The sequence below is a fragment of the Hypanus sabinus genome, chromosome 8 (assembly GCF_030144855.1).
Source record: "Hypanus sabinus isolate sHypSab1 chromosome 8, sHypSab1.hap1, whole genome shotgun sequence".
In the NCBI taxonomy this organism is placed as follows: Eukaryota; Metazoa; Chordata; class Chondrichthyes; order Myliobatiformes; family Dasyatidae; genus Hypanus; species Hypanus sabinus.
In genome coordinates, this window is record NC_082713.1 from 44501348 (window position 1) to 44522317 (window position 20970).

The 20970-nt window shown below is 44.1% G+C and overlaps 1 long non-coding RNA gene across 2 annotated transcripts; it reads right to left on the reverse strand.

Moving 5' to 3' along the window:
- Positions 1 to 14387: 14387 nt before the first annotated feature.
- LOC132397727 (uncharacterized) lies at positions 14388 to 19776 on the reverse strand. 2 transcript variants are annotated; one of them, XR_009513425.1, is made up of 3 exons: positions 19639 to 19776; positions 17342 to 17464; positions 14388 to 14682 (listed from the first exon to the last, which is right to left on the reverse strand). It is a non-coding gene; the product is annotated as an uncharacterized LOC132397727 (long non-coding RNA). The 2 variants fall into 2 exon arrangements; XR_009513426.1 differs by having other exon boundaries at positions 17342 to 17473.
- Between the last annotated feature and the right edge of the window lie 1194 nt (positions 19777 to 20970).

Genomic DNA, 20970 nt, shown 5'->3' on the forward strand with positions numbered 1-20970 from the left:
CTTACAAATGATGACAGATTGAAAAGAAGGTAGATAATTTATCTCTGGCATGGATTCACTTCCATTTCAGGATAAGGTGCAGATTTGTGACTGACCTCAGCATCTGCTCATCTTTATATAAACACGTTAAGAAGTTTTTGCCATCATGTTTTGCTAGGGAACACTGACAGCCCCATGAACGTGAATCTCAAAGACACTGTCTCCTCTAGCACCAATTCCTGAGAGTGATCTAAATTGCCACATCCATGCCTTTGTTTATCATCTTGTTGAGTATTTAAGCAGAACTGTTGATTAATGAAGGGATGATCATGACAATTGCCGATTTCATTAAGGAAAGTCAAAGACTGATGATTAATGTGAAAGCCACAGCGTTATGACAGCTGTAATTGTATGGCTATTAGTAGAAGTAAAAGCAATGAGACTGATTATTTTTCCAACACAGCTCTGATTAAAGAAGGTCAAATCCTGGCTCTCTCCAAGAACTATGCTAAAATCGCATAAATTTATTAAACCCAGAGAAATTTTGAAACTAATGGAATTGTTTCAAAAATAGAACCTGCCTGCATGACATGAACCCTTTGAGACCTGACTATCAGGGGCTGGTTAGATATCAAAAAACTGCAAGTCCTTGAGCTTTGGTCAGAACAGGTCAAACAGGCTTTATAATGAAATGCACCGAAGTTCTGTAAAATAAGATATGACAGGGTTGACTGTCAGCCAGTATAGAGGAGTGCAGGTATCACAGAAAGCAGATCCTATTCCCCCAAGTGCATAATTATATTAGGATCTAAATTGGTATTTTTCCTGTAGTTTAGCTTCCTTTATGATTGTTTATATATATGTAAAATCATTTGTTTGTCTGTAAACATTCTGTAGATTCTCAATGAATTGTAAACTGGTTCAGTACTTCTGTCTGTGCTGTTTCACAAGCTGACCTTATCTATCCAGCTTGAACAGGTCTGTAGTGTAAAGAGGGAACATGAGGTATCCTTCATTCTCTTCTTTATCTTTTCTCTTTACTCCTTGCTTGCTGTTCTCTGCTGCGACTTACTGTTACCTCTTTGTTATGAACAATTAATAAAATGAATGTAACCACAAGAGTTGCACTTCATTTTTGACTTCTGTGGAACATTCTGGACAATATTATCTCCAGATCCCATAGCATTTTCATTGAACACCTTATGTTTGTCAATGAACATTCAAACAATCACCTTTCACAAGCCTATCACCAACTCCTATTTTGCTCAGAACTGTTTCTGTTGCCCAGTAAATTCTGAGAAGGCAGAAACCAGCTAATGCTAAGTTATAACCAAGCTGTTGGTTAAAAACTGCCTGAAGTGTATAGTTCTGGCTTAATTATTCAAACCATATAGAAACAGGTTTATTTGCTACAGTAACATAAATACTGTAAGTCATGTGGTCAGATACTATAGTGACATTATCACATATCAGCATCACTTCACCCCTCTTGATGGATGAATCCTCAAAATGAGTTGTCGAGATGAGGAGATGGTTGTGGAGGATTTCTAAATGGATATTGAACCCTTGGTCACTACCTCACTTTTTTAAGACACAGTATTTCTGTTTTTTTGCACATTTTTTAATCTATTCAATATACATATACTGTAATTGATTTACTTATTTATTATTATTTTTTTTCTCTGTTCTATACTATGTATTGCATTGAACTGCTTCTGCTAAGTTAACAAACTTCACGTCACATGCAGGTGATAATAATCCTGATTCTGATTCTGGGGAAGGAGGTCCTTCTGTAATTATAATGATCAGATTCATCCCCTTTCATAAAGATGGTCAACAGTATGGTATCCAAGAACCCTGGCAAGTTTATTTCTTCACAAGTGAGAAGGACTAGACTATGAACTCATGTTAGAATTCTTCTCTGCCCGTTGGTCATACTTCATCGAGGTCCATCTGTTCCAAAGGCTTTCTCAGAAGGATCATTCTGCCAATTTTATATCACGAAAAGACAGAATCAAATTGAAAAAGTACAGTTAATAGATTTATTAAAACATTGTATATTCCTTTGTAACCCCCTGAAGTAAAAAAGTCATAAAACTTTGACATAATAGTCACATTTTTAATTCAGAGATCTTATGGTAAGATGGCAGCCTGCTTGGATGCAGCAACCACTCAGGGTCCAATCAAGAGTGTTTTTGTTCATCTTGAATGTCTATTTTATGATTGCAGGTCTCTGCTGGATACCAAGAATATTAAGTACTGCAGAACTATCCCATCAGCGAGTTCCTTGATAGCAATGGATCTGGACTTATTGAATACCATTGTTGTGTTTCATTGTGCCAAGAAGGTGCATGATGCCAATGATTGTCTTGGACATTTTTATTGTGATCGCAAGACCCTGATGGACATTGGTAACAAAGAATACTGCAAGTCTGATTCACTGGTTCATTGGTGAGACCAGAGGCAGGGGAGCTGTGTTACCTCAGCTGTTGTGAGGACTAGGCCTAGGCCAAGGCCATTGGGTCATCTGTGGCAGTAACCCAAAGGAGAAGAGGCTGAGTCAGTGCAACTTCCTGGTGCTTGCTCAGTGGAAGAACGAGCTGAACTGGGACAACTTACCATCAGTCTAGTAATGCCACACAGTTTATTACTTTTTCTCTCTTTGTGACTGTATCTCTGATGCACCATCAATAACCCTAGGAGACTGGAAGTGAACGATTGGCTTTTATTAACAGCGAAAATGGAGCACGACCATGTTGAAGACTGTGGGAGGAGCAGTGGCCCAATCACCTTTATACCGGGGTCTGTGGGAGGAGCCACAGGAGCAGTCAGCAGGGGGCGTGTCCGGACAGGTATACATGGTTTAGCACAATCTCTTTTTCTGAAATTGTAACCATATGTACAGTGTGCTGTGTGCTATTGGCAATGTGTTTTTCACCTTGGTCTGAGAGGAATGTTTTGTTTGGCTACATTCCTGTATGGTTGAATGATAATTAAACTTGAACTTGAGATCACAGTGCCCAGTGAAGTGAATTCACAGATTTCATTGTTCTCTGTTGTCTAATGGTGACTGTGTAATACAGTAATCAAGTTCTGTTGGAGCCTAAGTTTTAAAATCATTGAACAGAGAAAGGTAACTCTAAATCTAAGCAGTAATGGAATTTGAGATTGGAATCACTTTCTGAGCAGTGCAGAAGTTCAATTCTTTAACAAATATGCACTCATGTACTGGAACATTGTTGAACAGAAAGACCTTAGGATACAAGTACAAGTACGTAGTAACAAAACTAGACAGGGCATGAGGAATGAGTCTATGGTTCATGGTTCAAACGTTCCATTTAATATCAGAGAAGGTATGCAATTTGCTGTTCTCATTCTCTGCAGACACCCTCAAAACAGAAGAAAAACCCCAGAATGACAGAAGAAATAGTAAGAACCCCAAATCTCCCTGTCCCCCTCCCACACAGAAGCAGCAGCAAGCAGCATCTGACACCCTCCCTTCCCCTCCTCCCACATTCTAGCAGAAAGCATCAGCATTCCCACCACCCACCATGCAAGCCTCAAAAAGGCCATGGTCTCGAGTCTGTCAAAAACTAACTGTTCACTCCAACAATTCAACATCCCTCAGGCTCTTCCTTTCACTAACAAGGGAGAGACAGATATCACTCTTTCCACAGCATGGGGGAAACAAACAGTCATTGTTTCAATATTATAGTCTGAGCCTGAAATTTCGCTTTTTATACTGAGTTCCCCGACTCGAGAATCGGCAGCAAACTTGCACTCACCACTGAGAGAGGAAGCGATGGCCCGAGTGCAGAGGCCTCCAACACCTCTCTCACTGTCCCAATGTACCGGCTCCCCACAATTCTTCAGTTTCTGACACCAGCATGAATTCATGTCCACATGGCACACAAGGCTGTATTCCGAAGGCGCCCAACTTTCAGGAAGCACCTGGAGATATTGAAGTGCGACCAGTCAGTGGGCTCCAAAAACGGGAACACGCTGCCATGCAGAACTGCAGTTTGAGTGCCACTGTAGATCACAGACTCCAACAGGACTCCAGTCACCCTGAAAAGGAAAATAGAGGCATTAGAAGGGGAAGAAAGTAACTGTTTTCTAATGGGCTGGGTGAAGTCACCCTCTCCTCCATCTTTAGCTTCAGTGAACTGTGCAACGTTATTCCCAAGTACTTATTCTCCATAACACTCATCAGTGTCCTGCCATTCACTCTACAGATGCTAGACTAGTTTGAATGTCTGAAGTGTGTCATCTTATACTTATCCATTTGCCATTCCTCCACCTACCTCCCCAACTGATCAGGATTTCTTTGCGATTTACTATAAACAAGACCATAGTTAAGTATCATCTGCAAACTTGCTAATAAATAATGAACTGCAGGCGTCCCATCACAGACTCTTGGGGCATCTCACTAGTGTCAGGTTTCCAGGCAGAGAATCAAACTTCAATCATCATCCTCTGCTTCCTATCAGCAAGCCAATTTTGAATCCAAGGCACAAGCTTCCTTTGAATCCCATGGCACCTAATCTTACTGAGCAGCCTGCCTTGTAGGACCTGTCTAAGACTTTAATAAAGTCCATGATGACAACATCCAATGCCTTTGGTTCATCTATCCCTTTACCTACACCTTCATGCACTCCAAAATGTTTTATTGGACGTGCTTCTGAAGTACAAAACCATGCAGACCGTTCCTCATCAGGCTTTGACTATCCAAGTAATGGTAGATCTTGTCCCTCAGAATTCTCTCCAGTAGCTTCCTTACAACGTAAGTCAGGTTCAATAGCCTGTAGTCCCTGGCCTGTTCTTGTTACCCTTTCTGAACAATGGAACAACATTAGCCATCCTTTAGTCATCTGGCACTTTGCCAGTGGATAATGATGAAGCAAGTATCTCTACATGGGTTCTGGAATTTCTTCCCTTTGCTCCTGTAGGGTCCAGGATGTTCTTTGTTAGACCCTGGGGATTTTTTTTGTCCACCTTAATGTGCTTCAAGACTGTAAATGCCTCCTTCTTTGTAATAAGCATATGTTCTAAGATCCTGTTACTTCCTGCCCTAATTTCATTGACATCCCTGTTATTCTCCTTGGTAAACACAAAGGAAAAGTAAGCATTAAAATTCTTGGCTATCTTTGTGGTGAACTACATATACCTGTCTGGACATGCCCCCCTGCTGACTGCTCCTGTGGCTCCTCCCACAGACCACAGTATAAAAGCGATTGAGACCTGAGCCCGGCCTCTCAGTCTCCAGGATGTGGTATGGTGGTCAACCACCGCTTATTCCTTCTTCCAGTCAATAAAAGCCGATATCTCGCCTTTACGTCTCAGAGAGAGTTATTGATGGTGCATCAATCTTCTGAAGCTCCGCACATTGGCAGCCTCGAAATGATCCCGTCTCTCCATTGTCAACCTTTCAGAGTTTATATAACCAGAGAACTGCTTGAGATTATGCTTAAACCCTGTCTGCCGAATTCATCTCATTCTCTCTTATTGCCCTGCTGATTTTGTCCTTAAGCCTGCTCTTAAACTTCTTATATTTGTCAAGGGATTTATTTGTCAGCTGCCTAAATGCGATGTATGCTTCCTTTCTTTTTCATGGCAATAGCCCTGATATCTCTCAAGGGCCTAGTTTTACTGAATTGTGTGTCTACCTTTCATCCTAACAAGAACATGTTGCCCCTGGACTCCTGATATGACCCTTTTGAAAGCCTCTCACTTGTCAACTGTCCTTTGCCTTTAAATGGAGTCACCAGACAACCCCTTTTAGTTCCTGCCTAATGCCCTCAAAGTTGGTCCCACTCTAGTTCAGGACTTTAAACTGTGGACATGTTATATCTTTTTCCATAACTATTTAGACTAATAGAATTATGGACACTGGACCCAAAGTGCTTTCAAAATGCCAATTACTTGGTCCCCCTCATTCCTTAAGAGAAGGTCCAGTATTTCTCCTTCCTGAGCATGTTCCTCTATATATTGCGTGTGCAAATTTTCTTAGATGCATTGCACAAATTCCTCCCCATCCAGGCCCTTTAAACTCTGATCTGACACCTGGAAATTTGAAATCACTCGCCAGAACTACCCTGCTATTTTTACAGCAATGTCTAATTTTTCAACACATCTGTTCCTCAAGTTCCCTTTGACTATGGGAGTGGGGGGAGGGCTGTTATACAATATAACCCTACCAAGGTGATTATCCTTTCTGTAACTTTACCTGATGTGCCATTTTCCCAGACTTCAGTGAAGGAATATAATAACCAAACTAAAACAGGCACTGAAACATAAGAAAGTCTGCAGATGATGGAAATTCAAAGCAACACACACAAAATGCTGGAGGAACTCAGCAGGTCGGGCAGCATCTATGGAAATGAATGCTTTGAGCAGAGACCCTTCTTCAGGACTGTTCAATTCATCCTCAACGATCCATGGCAATCTCTGTACAAGCCTAGTTTATTTCATTTCTCTGAGGGATTTCCCTTATATATTGAGATAAGCAGTGTTATTAATATTCCAAAATACTGTACATGTGCTCCCTAAGTCATATATTTCTGATGAACTGAATTTAAATAGAACTTAGAATCATGGAATAATTCAAGTTAGTGGCACTGTGCAGACATTAAAATATGTTCAACTAAGGTCAAAATGGCACGTTTCATTCTATGTGAGGAATTAAGTTAATTAAATATTGAACTTGAAATGACATCTCTTGGATCACTAACCTTATCCAGAGTAAATTTTTTTCAATTATTTTCTCTGTTGCAATCTGAATGTGAGAGACCAGGTCATCTGTGTTGTGCTGTTCAGAAGCCAAAGTGCAGGTCATTATATTTTCTGACATTTTTCTGCACAGTCACCACAGCAACACATCATGATCCATTGCACTCTCTAACTACACCATTTTCTGATATTTGCTTCATTTCTTACCTTTGTAATGTTTAAAACCACAGTGTAATTTTTTTTATACAATTGGCTTAAACAAAAAATGAGGATGGGTAATACCAATAAAGCATAGCTCAGAGACAGCCAGAGTTGAATTAAGAATGAGTAAGGAGCAGGAAATATTTGTTAGCTGTTGTCTATCGAATGAATGGTGACAATCTAAATCAGGAAATTTCAGTTACAAGCAATGATCACTGGGGAATCCAGTCTGTACATAGTTTGACCCAGTCAAAGTAGCAGTAATACGATAGAGGTCAAATCATGGACAGCAAGAGATAGTCTTCAGTATTGTTTTGTTGAGGAACAAATAAACCAGCAGGCTGCTTTAGTTCTGGTATGATGCAATGAGGAAAGATTAATATAGAAATTAAATTGCTTGTCAGCATAATGTTACTTTTCCCTGTAAACACAATATTCAACTTCACAATTTGGCATGAAGAAATTCCAAAGAAGTACTTCCCTTCCATCTGCATTGCCATTAAATAAGATCATGACCTATCTTTTATCTTGACACCACTTTCCTCCACTAATTCCATACACCTTGACTCACTTAGTATTCAATAACCTCTCCATCTCCATTTTGAATACATCTGGCGATGGAACCTCTAACACCTTCTTCGATAGAGAATTCCAAAGATCCGCTACTTGCGGGCTGAAGAAATTTTCCCTTCTCATTATTGACTAGGAGCCTTCCACAATCCAATGCACATATCCAAGAGGTGCAGGAGCCTGAAGACACATACTCAATGTTTTAGGAACAGCTACTTCCCCTCTTCCATCAGATTTCTAAATGGACAGTGAACCTATGAACATCACCGCAGTATTTTGCTTTCTTTTCACATGACTTATTTAATATATATGTATATTAAAATGTGTGAAATAATGTGAAATCTGAGGCACAAAACTTCCTGTTTATGTAGATGCTATGTGATCTGTTCCCCTGTTACAAACCAGTACCACAAAATAACAGAAGGTACTCCATATGGAATTAAACGATTCAGCTCTTTAATTCTTAATTTGACTGAATAGTAAAGGGAAAAAAAGGGTCCATTTTAATGAAACAGTCTGATGTGCATGTTGGAGCTCACATTTCCCTTCTGTTGGTCCTCCATCGATTTCCCCAGGCTTCATCGATTCCCAGCCCCACCCCAAATCCACTCTGACCTCTGCTTTCTGGTGTCCTCTCTCTTTTCACCTTTTGCCAAATAAAAGACCCAGATCCCCTCATTCTCAGGCGCACAACAAGAAAAAATACTCCTTTCATTGGACGGCACACATTCCAAAGCCCCCGTGACGGCTAACCCGAACACTACTGGTACAGAAAAACCATTACATTAGCAGATCTTCTACAGAAAGACCATTAAATTAGCAGTGAAACCTTTCACAGTGCACTACACACTCCTCCACCAAACTTAGTCGTGTCCTCAAGACATTGAGATAACTTGCCAACCCTTCCTGCAAAACACAAAGTCCAACCCAGGTGTAAAAGGCAGTGACATAGTCCCCTAAAATGGTAGGGGCTACACTCTGTTCCCTCAGTGCTACATAGGCCAGCCTATCCAGTAGTCCCCTGATTCTTTGAGACCTCAGTACCCCCCCCATCGACTTCTTTGAGTTCCAACACTACTGGGGATACTTCTGACCTACCTACGAGGTCACCCCCAGTCTATCCCTCATGCACTCCTGCAACTTGAACACCTCTGTCCTTTGGCTGAGCCCCGCTTCATCCCTTGCAGTGTCCCGCTGAAACCTAGGCTGTCCACAGATAGCACCTCCACAACACTCACCCAATTTCGCCTGACTTAGTGCGAGAAGGATTAGGAATCTCTTCCTCAGTCAGTGGGGAGTTAGTAAAAGGCAGCATATACCTCACCGCCATTTCCTCATCCTCCAAATCAGTATCCCACTCAGGGACTGGGGCCGGTCTAATCTCTCCTGCTGTTGGTCCTTTAGTCGCCTCACATCGCCGCAGAGTCCTGTTACTAGGTGTAGGCTCCAGATCGGGCTCTGAGTCAACCTGCTCCTCTTATCCCAGAGGCAGAAGGTGGTTCTGATGGAGAACCTTGACAGGCCCATTCCCATCCTCTGATTTCACCCGGAAAACTGGTATGTTTTGTATCTGACTCTCCACTATATAGGGCGTAGCCGCCCAGCAGTCAGCCAGCTTATGCTTTCCAGGTAGTCCCAAATTCCCTTTGAGGACTCGGTCTTCTGGCATGAGCTGGGAGAACTTCACCTTTTGATCATACCTCATCTTATTTCCTTGATTCTGCTTGGCAGCCATGACCTCAGCTAGTTCATAAGCCCTTTTCAGCTGCCTTCTTATATCAGACACATACTTCAGATAAGGCTTCGGTGGTAGGTCATCCTTGTCAGTCCCAAAACAAAGGTCAATGGGCAACGTCGCCTCACGCCCGAACGTTAGATAGAATGGCAAGTACCCGGTATCTTCATTTTGGGCACAGTTGTAACAGTGGACCAGATTCCAATATGTTGCTTCCACCTGCTCTTCTTTTGATCTCCAAGGTTCCGAGCATGTCTAGCAAGGTCTGATTAAATCGCTCACGCTGGAAATCACCATGTGGATGATAAGGAGTAGTCCTCGACTTCTCGATTCCGAGCGTGCTTAGTAACTCAGGGATGAGCCTATTCTCGAAATCCCATTCCTGATCATTATGTATCCCCCTGGGGAGGCTGTAATAAATGAAATACTTCACCCATAACACTTTGGCCCTTGGTAGGGAAAGCTTCCACATATCTGGTATAGTGATCCCTGATGACGAAGACATTTGCCATGTTGCTGGCATCTGGCCCTATTGACAGGAAATCCATAAACACCAGCTCAAGGGGCCCCACCCTCTGGAAGTGAGATGACAGAACGGCCCTCGTAGGCAGCATCTTCCTCCATATGCATCGAATGCAAGACTTGCGGTATTCTTCGACCTCTGGCTTCATTCGAGGCCAGTAAAACTGATCTCTGAGCAATCCAGAGGTCTTTTCAACCCCCTAATGTCCAGAATCATCATGAAGTGGCATCAACACAATCCTCTGATACTGCTCCGGCAGAACCAGCTGGGAATGCCGAGGTCGGTCCGGAGCTGACGTGACCCGATATTGGATCTGGTTCCTCAGCTCCAATCTGGGCCACTCTCTCAGTAATGGAGGCATCACATCATGTTTCATCTTCTCCGCTTGGGGCATGTCTCCCTTTTCGACCGCTGACCTAATGGTACCGATGCCTGGGTCATCTCGCTGAGCAGCTGCCACTTCCCCAGGACTCAATTCTGGTAACTGGTTTGTCTTCAGAGCAGTCAGGTTACAGTAAACTTGTGGAATGGCGTCATCAGAAGCTCCCAATTGATCCACCGCTTGATTCTGCCCCTGCCTTCCTTCTGCCTTCACTGTGATGGCAAACTGGCCCATGGCTTTCACTCCCGGGGCAGGAACGCTCTCCGACTCTTCGTCCCTTCCAGCCCCTCATGTGCACGTTGGGACTAAGCATCAGCATCAACGTTCCTACTTCTTGGCCAGCACTTCATGTTGAAATTATATGCAGACAATGCAGTCGAAGCACCGATGGTATGTGGCATACAATTTTGCAGAGGCCAGAATATAAGTTAGAGGATTGTTGTCAGTCCTCACCTCAAAATTGGCACTATAGAGGTAGTCACTCAGCTTATCAATGCCAGAAACTCCAACTTGTGCATGGGATAGTTTTCTCAGAGGGCAACAGACCCCAGGATAACCCCTAAGCCCTCTCTGTTGGCTTCCATATGCAGTACATATGGCAATCGGGAGATCTGCAAAAGCCAGCACAGGCACCTGGGTCAGCAACTCCTTCAGCAACTGAAAGTCCTCTTCATATTTTACATTCCACCTTGGTCCAAAAGGCTCCAAAGGGCTAAGATACTCTTTACACTCCTCTCCTTTTGTCCTCCTCCCTTTCTTCCCCAAGGGAGGGTAAGCACACAGAAGCAGATTTAAAGGGTGAATCACCTTTGCGTAGCCCTACATAAAACTTTGATCGTAACCACAGAACCTGAGGAGCAAGCGCAAAGCGTTCACTGTCTGGGGCCTTGGCCATGTGGTCACTGCCTCTATCTTGGATGGATCTCAGCTACTCCATCTCATAAGACTATGTGCCCAACATGGCTGACAGACATCTTGTAGAACTGACACTTGTCCAGTGAAAGTTTGAACCCTTCAGCTTTCAGGCGGCCCAGCACATTCAGTAGCCTCGCTTCATGTTCCTCCAAGGTGGACCCAAACACTATGAGGTCATCCAGATACACCAATACCTCAAGCAAGTTCATATCCCCCATTGTTTCCTCCATGACATGCTGGAATGTCACAATATGCCCTGGGGCATCCTTTCAAACTGAAAGAATCCCAGTGGACATATAAACACCGTCTTCTCTTTGTCAATCTCACTCATGGGGATCCGGTAATATCCACTCCTTAAGTCCAGCACACGGAACCACTTCTCACCACTCAGAGAGGCCAGTGCATCTTCGATCCTTTGGTCTGGGACAGTATGCCTGTTCAGAGTCCTATAGTCCACACACATCCTTACCTTCCCATTCTTCTTCCTGGCCACTGGTATTGGAGACACATAGGGGCTTCTAGGCTCAATGATGATCCCAGCTTCCTCCAACTTACACAAATGCTGCCAAACATCTTCCAGCTCCGCAGGGGCCAGTCAATGCAACCTGTCTCTGAATGGGGTGTCCCTCAGTCACCCGGATAGTGTGACATGTGCTCTTGGAACAACCCACATCAAACTGTCAGAGGAAAAGACACCTTCCAACTTTGACATCTTCTCTATCAACCTCCTCTGCTGACCCGTAGGTACTGGGGAGTCATCAAAATTGAATGATTCAGCGGTCAACTTTCCCTATTTTGCAGAGGGCTTCTCCCCGGCATGTCTCACTGGGACACCAGACATTACCGTCACCGGGAAAAATGCACCAGGGGCATCCCCCGCTTGAAGGTGACCTCCCTCTTCACAGTGTTCCTGACGATCACTGCCATCCTGTTTGCCTGTACGACTGAGGGCTTCTGCAGTTCGGGCCTCACCAGTACCCCAGCAGATAATCCCAACTCCTCCTCATGGTCGTCTGGAGCATCCACATAGAGGGCCTCACCCTCAGGCACTCCGGGAAATTTGGGGCTCCCCATCACTCTCACTACTTCTCCAGGTTGTAACATGATTGGCTTTGACTGAGTGAATCAGACAGTCCCTTGTCTGAACTTGGTATCTGGCCCAATGCAGCCACACACTTCCTCAAAAGCAGCACAAAACACCGGGTGAACGGACAATGTTCTCAGGAAGCTCTCTCCAGCTTTCTCCTTCAGGCCCCCATAAGCCTCCTCACAACAAGAGTGTTGGTCCCCACCAGATTTGAACCACCATCCTTCTCAACAGGGTCTGGGCAAACCAGCACTAATGTATCAAGGACCTCAGCCACTCCCACATCGCCTCCAAAAACTCCAGCTTCACTGACAAATAACCATCGTGTGGATAATCACCCACACTAATCCCCAGATCTCAAGTGCACTGAGTGGCGTCAATGGTAAATGCGTCAGATGCCAGTTATGAAACGAACGGTACAGCAACATGACCTGCGACTCGCTGTCGAGTATGGCTTTAGCATAAATACCCCCTATCCGTAGTGATACACTGGAGCTTGGCCACACTAAGTCTTCAGGAATAGGGTCTTTCGCTTTCCAGGGTTCCTTGGTATATTGCTGGGAATGTGTTCCTCCTGAAACACCAGGCCGTTCCCTCACTGAGTCTCCTCTGAGTTTCCTGACATCTCTCTCTGCTTAGGTACCGGGGTATCCCTCTCCGAGGGGTTTCCCGTCATTCACACTCCTGCCTGAAAAATACTGGCCATTCCTCTTCTCGCGGAACCCTGGCCACCTGCAGCCCTCTGTGTAGTCCACTCCCTTTGGGGGTCTGCCTATCAGTTGGATTACAGGGAGGAATCACACCTACTGATAATGACAGGAACATCTCGGTTCTCAACTCTGCCGTGATCTCCTTTACCACCCCTCGGGTTGGGCTATCCGTGGTCACTTCAACACAAGAGGCTACTACCGAGGGCTGTACCCTGCTGATGGAGACCTCCCACATCTCCGACATGTTTTCCTCCTCCCATACTTCTGAGCTGCTCAACAGACGAGGGAGGGGGACATGTCTTACGGAACAATCGGAGACCCCAAGTGATCAGGTCATGGGACTGGGCGCCCTTTGCTATTTGATCCATTCTTAACTGATCCACCTCAAGTGCCTAAATAGCCCCTCTGCACCACAAGCAATTTAGCTGCGTCTCTAGATGAAAGATGTAGGCAGAAAGCTTCTCCCCCTTCTCCTGATGCATGTTCTGAAACCCCGTCATGAGCTCCATTGAGCTTCCTGTCGTGTCAAATGCATTTCCCAGTGCTCGTGTTTAGGCGGCGGCAGTGGCAATGGGGTACTAGGACCTTACGGCTCTCACAACGTCAGTAGCCCGCCCCCTCAAACTTTCAACCAATTGCTGTCGTTTTACCTTATCAGAGCACTGCCACTCATCTAACAACTCAGAGGTCTGCTCCGCCCAAGTCTCATACACCTCTTCCTCTTCGGAGCTGGGTGATATTCCAGAGAATATTCTTAGCTACTGATAACTAGAGCCCTCTGCCTGTGCACTGGGGCATTTTTTCACCACAGAGCTGAGGACCGATACCAACTTGGAAATCTCACTCTTCACTGGGGGACAGGACAAATTAGATATTCCAAATCTGACCACTCGTTCTCCTCACAACTCAGAAATGAGAGAACCCTTTGAGACTACAGGAGACTCAACGTGATTTGGCCCGCTCTCCTCCTCCCAGAAAGTATGGACAGCCCATGGCCCCCCCCCCACCTGGGGCCCCAATAGTACCAGACAGTTCCACTGCCATTACGTCAGCACTAGTCTGAACTAAAGCAAGGTCTGTGCATTTTATCAAACATCTGCCCCACAATCATAACTTTGCTGACCGCTTTAACAGTACTTAAAAGTCAAATCAACAACTCATCTAGAGTACTATTATCTACCCCACTCACACACATGCATTCGTTACTGGTAGCCCTGTGGGTGCACATCACTGCTCCACCCCAGGAGCATTCATACTAGCGCAGACTTACACACATAACCCACTGGTTCAATGCACAGGGCAATCACACAGCATCCAACGAAATCAGTCCTGGAACGATACCCCCACAATTGGAACCCTCAGGTTTACCCAGTGGCGTTAGTCTGGTGAAGACAGTGTCTGGCCCTGTAAAACATGTGAAATCTGACGTGCAAAACCTCTTGTTTGTGTGGAAGCTGTATGATCTGTTCCCCCATTACAAGTCAGTACCACAAAATAACAGACACTGCTCCAAATGCAATTAAGCTCTTTAATTCTTAATTTGACTAAAGGGTTAGTAAAGTAAATCAAAAAGGACCCATTTTAATGCAAGTCTAATGTGCGTGTTGGAGTTCACGGTTTCCCCTCCATCGATTTCCCTGGGCTTCGTCAACTCCTGGCCCCACTCCAAGTCCATTCCGTCCTGCTGCCTACGACGTCTCCTTTCTGGCATCTTCTCTCTTCATCTCTCACCGTACAAAAGACCCAGATCACCTCGTTCTCAGGCACACAACAAGAAAAAAAAACTCCTTTCATTTGACAGCGCACATTCCAAAGCCCCCGTTATCTCTAGGCATGACGCGAACACCGCTGCTACAGAAAAAATCATTACATTAGCAGTGAAACATTTCCCAGGGTGTTACACACACACACAGTAATTTATATTTTTTTTATTATGAATAGTAATGTACTGCAGCCTCTAAACAAATTTCATGACATATGCCTGTGATATTAAACCTGACTCTGATTCAGATTCTGAAATACAATTCAGGCTACTCCAGCTGCAACTTTCATACCTGAAACCTCAACTTACTGCCTAAAGTAGTTCCTGCCTAGGAGATCATAGTTATTATGGTATCCCTCTGCACTGGTGCACATCTTAGAAAGAAACCTTCACAGTAGATCACCAGTATAAACATAGGATTATATCCAGGACTCCATATTACATAATATACGTGGAGATGTCAGTACCATACAGACAACTATGATTTTTCTTGGAGGTGTGTGGTAAAGTTATCTGGACACCTTAATGTGGTCTTATGGCATGGCACCCTAGATTGCCTTCATATACCTCCAGATCCTGTCTTATCTTTTGAAGGATCTTGTGAATTTTGTCTAAGAAAATGACTTTATATCCTGCAACACAGCACATGACAAAATGGCAAAAAGCAAAACTGCAATCATTTAAATTAAATGGCTTCATTCAACAAGAGCTGCACTAATGGAACATCAGCAACTTTAATAGAGCAACATGGCTGGTTGCTAAGGAAACTCACTGAAAACAATGAATCAAAATTTACTTATGTCCAGTAAATATGCTTTTCCATGCAAGTTTGGAAACTCTATAACTGTGCTGTAAACCTACACTCTGGCTGCTGCCTGGCGACTGGAAGACTGCCTCTTCTTGGCTCTGAGAGACAATTGTTCTTTCAAGATGACCCTGGTGATAATCTGCACATGATGGACTGTCTCCTGATAGGTTTGACTGATTGCATGGCATAGTTATGGAGTGACCATGAGAATGCAGATTAAAAAATAGAGGGACAAAGGGCAGCTGCACTAGTTTGTTTGTGAGACAGTACAGTGATGATAAGGGAGAGTACGATAGAGACATCGGACAGCAGGGAATTCGAGAGAAAAAACAAGAACACAAAATGTGTGGCATATTTGCACATGGTTATAAAACTAAGTCATGTGGTCAATGTGATACTATTGTGTTTATATACCATATTCTACATGATAGAGCTTGAACAAAAATCCTGACAGCATTTTTAGATAGCTTGTGTAATGATGTTGTACATTGACAGCCCATGATATGTTGATTTCATTTGCAGCACCTTGACAATGATGGCTTGCTTTGTAATGATGCTTCAGAGCCAGGCTGCAATATCACCAGTAACCCTGGGACCGATGTATTAGCAAAGGTTCTTCTTAATGTTTCTTTCTCCAGTTGACATTGTTCAGCAGATATACTGTGTTGAACTGGTACATTGACACTGGCCTTGTCTTCATATCTGCCCAGCCTCATCTTATAGTCTTTCAATGTTGTCTTCATTGAGCACTGTTTGTAATATTACCAATAATAAGTTACTTTCTAAGCAACTCATCTTGCTGTCTACAATATCTCCAATATCTAAACAACCTTGGCAATATTCCTCATTTTAAGCCTTTCACATAGAACATAGAATAGTACAGCACAGTACAGGCCCTTCGGTCCACAATGTTGTGCTGACCCTTAAAACCTGCCTCCCGTATATTTCCTGCACACCATAAATTCCTCCATAAATTGGGGTTTTCCTTTACCCTACTCGCCAAGGCCTTCTCATGCCCCCTTCTTGCTCTTCTCAGCCCCTTCTTAAGCTCCTTTCTGCCTCCCTGTATTCCCCAATAGCCCCATCTGATCCTTGCTTCCTAAACCTCACGTATGCTGCCTTCATCCATCTGACTAAATTCTCCACCTCAGTTGTCACCCATGCTTCCTTCACTCTACCATTCTTTATCTTCCTCACCGGGAGAAATTTATCCCTAACATCCTGCAAGATATCCCTAAACATCGACCACATGTCCACAGTACATTTCCCTGCAAAAACATCATCCCAGTTCACACCCCGCAAGTTCTAGCCTTATAGCCTCATAATTTGGCCTTCCCCAATTAAAAATTTTCCTGTCCTTTCTGATTCTATCCTTTTCCATGATAATGCTAAAGGCCAGGGAGCAGTGATCACTGTCCCCCAGATGCTCACCCACTGACAGATCTGTGACCTGACCCGGTTCGTTACCTAATAGTAGATCTAGTATGGCATTCCCCCTAATCGGCCTGTCAACATACTGTGACAGGAATCCATCCTGGACACACTTAACAAACTCTGCCCCTTCTAAACCATTGGAACTAATCAGGTGCCAATCAATATTAAGTAAGGTAAAGTCACCCATGATAACAACCTTGTTATTTTTGCACCTTTACAAAATCTGCTTCCCAATCTGCTCCTCGGTATCTCTGCTGCTACCGGGGGGCCTGTACAGTACTCCCAATAGAACAACTTCTCCCTTCCTGTTCCTGACTTCCACCTATACTGACTCAAAAGAGGATCCTGCTACATAACTCACCATTTATGTAGCTATAATAGTATCCCTGACCAGTAATGCCACCCTCCTCCCCTTTCCCCCCATCTCTATCCCTTTTAAAACACTGAAATCCAGGAATATTGAGAATCCATTCCTGCCCTGGTGCCAGCCAAGTCTCAATATTTACCTTGTGTTCCAATATACTTGACTTTCTGTTGGCCAGTCACCATTTCAAACGTTTACAGCTCTGCAGCTTTGCACATCCATGTTTTTGGTCTCTTGGACCTGATCTGATTTCTGAAAAGAAAGTCTTCCAAATCTGCAAAATTAGTAATTAGCTCCTTTAGCTAGTTAATTCTATTAACTAAAGTACCGAAGAACATTTTCTGTCTTTGGTTACATAACAAAGTCAATATCAATCAACTACTTCATTTCTTGGGTGTTTGCAATGCGCTTGTGATACATTTTATACATTCTGCAGGGAGTCATTTGATAGCTTTCTTATACAGTACTATTGTATCCCTCTGTAAATTATGAGGGTTTCAGGATGATGCAACAGTTGGTCTTGCTGCCCACATGTCCAAAGACCTGGATTTGATCTTTAAATCAGTGCCTATGCTCAGTTTGCAGGTCTTCTCTTAATTGTGTGGGTGCCTGCTGAGTGCTCCAGTTATCTCCCACGTGTAAAAAGCTTGTTAATAGTCTATCATGGATTACCACTTACTGTAAGTAACTTTCAAAAGAATCAAGCAGAACTGATGAGTACGTGAGGCAGAAAAGAAGAGGGGGAATGGGATTGCTCAAATGCAGAGGTTCCCAACCTAGAGGTCCACAGACCTTTTGTTTAATGGATTTGGTCCATGGCTTTAAAGAAAGCTTGGGAACCCTTGTTCTAATGGGAGCTGGTATGGACCCAATGTCATGGGTGGGTGTTGGGAACAGACCCAAATGCAAGACACAGACACTGAAGTACTAGGGAAAAGACTAGGTGTATCAAAAAAGCAAGAGAAGTGGAGAAGAAATGATGCTGGACAAGTCCCAGGCCCTGGACAAGACTAGGAGACAGGGCATGGGCTAGGACTAGAGCAGGAAAGTGGGACCTGGACAAGGAACTAGGAACTGGGAATTAGGGACTAGGAACCTGGACAAGGACTCCGAGCGAGAGACTGGACTGGGACCTGGGACCTAGGTCTTGACTCTGGTGTGGACTCCGGATCCAGGCGAGGACTGGACGTGGCAAGGCAACAGGACTGGATGCGAGGGCAGGATGCGTGACTCCAGGGCAGGACGAGGGCATGAAGCTCAGACTTGGTCTTGATCGAGGGAGAGCAGGAACACAGAGCCTAGGTTGAGATAGAGCAAAGCAGAAGTGGGGAGAGGCGTAGCTGGACACAGACACTAGCCCTGGATGAGACCAGGACTCAGGGCCTTGGCTACAACATGGACATGGACTGGAACCGCCTCGGAGCCTTGGACCGGAGCACAGGAACACTGAGCCTTGGACTGGAGCACAGGAACACAGAACACAGAACTGGGACCCCTCCTTGGGATCAGGACATAGGGCCGAGGCTTTACACAGAGTCAGGACCCCTCCTTGGAGGACAGGACATAGGGCCAGGATTCATACACAGACACTAAACACAGGGACACAAAGAGACAGTTCCAAGCTCAACAATAGATAGTTCCTTCTGTTGGCATGGCAAGGCTCCACACTCACTCCAGCAGCTAAACTTGATGATGATAGAGGCGAGGACACAGGCAAGGTTGCCGGCAGGGCTTCAGAGGGAAGGAAGGGAACAGTCCAGCCTCAGGGTAACAGCAAAGACAGCCTGACTTACCCAACAGAAGCAAGGACAGGAAGGGACAGAACCCACCATAGGGTAACAACAAGACCAGCCTGACTTACCCCCACAAATGCAAGGACAGGATACCAACAAGACAAACCAGCAACCACACTTGAACCCAGGGCCACTATACACCAGCCCTAATATGAGAATCAGGTGCCTGTGATTAAGCCTAACTGAAACAACGGACAGCCAGAAGACCTGGAGTCCAGAGCCCACAGACCGGACTGTGAACTGGAATGCGGACTTCACGGACTGGAGCATGACACCCAATGGACAAATATTTTCTTCTTGGCGTTGTAAGATGTAGTAAAATGATTGATTTTATCAGCTCTGATTGTTCTGCCAGAGCCATCTCAACATTCATATAAAATCTTTCCTCCACTCTTCATTCTTTTGACTGGAAATTTTTGGACAGCTTTAAATGGTCTCTTTTGCAGTCTCTCTACTGAATCACAATATCTCAAAGTACACAATAGCAGATTCTCTCTAATGGGATATGTCTGTTTATCATCATTCCAATTCAACCTCAGTTTCTAAATTTCATCAAATAGCACTTCTGACACCATTTCAGTATTTTTCTTATTCACTATATAAGGTATTGGAAATAGTCAATTAATTTAGTTATAAATATAGGTACCTTATTCATAAATCACCTTACAGAGCCAACTGATGTATTTGCATTTGGTTTCTTTCCATCAGCATCCTTTTGGAATTTTTCATCCTCTAAACAAAACTTCCAAATTTTGAATCAATTAATAACAGGAAACAAGCTTTAAATGACTAACTAGTTAAGACTAAGTGGCTAAAATAAATAATTGAAAATACAGATGACTGAAATGCTGGAATTTGAAAAGTTGAGCACCCTCTGTAAGGATGGGGAAAGAACCACTGAAGTTTTGTGTCGAAACCCTGGATCAGGACTAAGGAAGTAGGTGGCCAGAATCAAGTGGAGTGGGGGAGGAACGACAAAGGAGCCAGTGACGATAGGCAGACCGAGGAGGGGTAAAAGATGACAGTCAGGTTCAGCCAGATAAGTGGGAATAATTATTGTCCATTGACAAATATTACATAAAAACATATACGTTAAAAAATTAACATTTCCAGGATCAAAGTACAACCTGAATTAAAGAACATGAGATCAGTACTCCTTGATGTCTTTGAACATCAGTTGGCAATGTTCCTGCTTTATGCACCACGGTTAACAAGTAGTTGATGGAAGCATCGGTAGCTGGGCAGAACGATTCCGACCAATGAGGTCACACTAAGCTGCAGTGTGTGCTGAATCACAAACCTGCAATATCAAAGAAACCAGGGCAATGGTGATGGGGAGATCATCAATGTTTTCATCCTAGAACAGGAAAACAGATTTGTGTTCCACATACCACTGAGATTTCTACATGCCATCCTCTAAGACAGGGGTTCCCAACCTTTATTATGTCATGGCCCAATACCATTAAGCAATGGGTCTGTTGACACCAGGTTGGGTATCCCCTTTCTAAGTCCTTTTGAACACAGGCATCTGAAATTGTGATGGGAGCAGTCTGTGGCAGGTGTCTGGGTCTGCACTGCACTACTGTTGGAATGGAAGCTGGTACATCAAATCCCGCATAATTAGTTGCAAATGCTGAAATGGAGCAGGGCAGCTCTTCAATATTGGATACTCTGCAGCTGAAGGGTGAGTACTCCTCTCTCCCCTGCATCTTATCAAGTAAAGTCTATGCTGATCAGTTGCTCTGCCATCACTTCCAGCAAGCTGCAATATCTCTGGAATGACACCCACCTATTATTCCAGTCGCAATGCACCTTCCCCTTAAGAAGTATAGGCCATCTTTAATCAGTCCATCTAGCTGTTCCGCTGATGGCCGCTTACAAACTTGTGCCTTTGGTCAAGTGCTAAAGCAATCAAATGTCCGATTAGATCTAATTGTGCTTTGGTATCGTGATAATGATCAGACAGTACAAATTATCA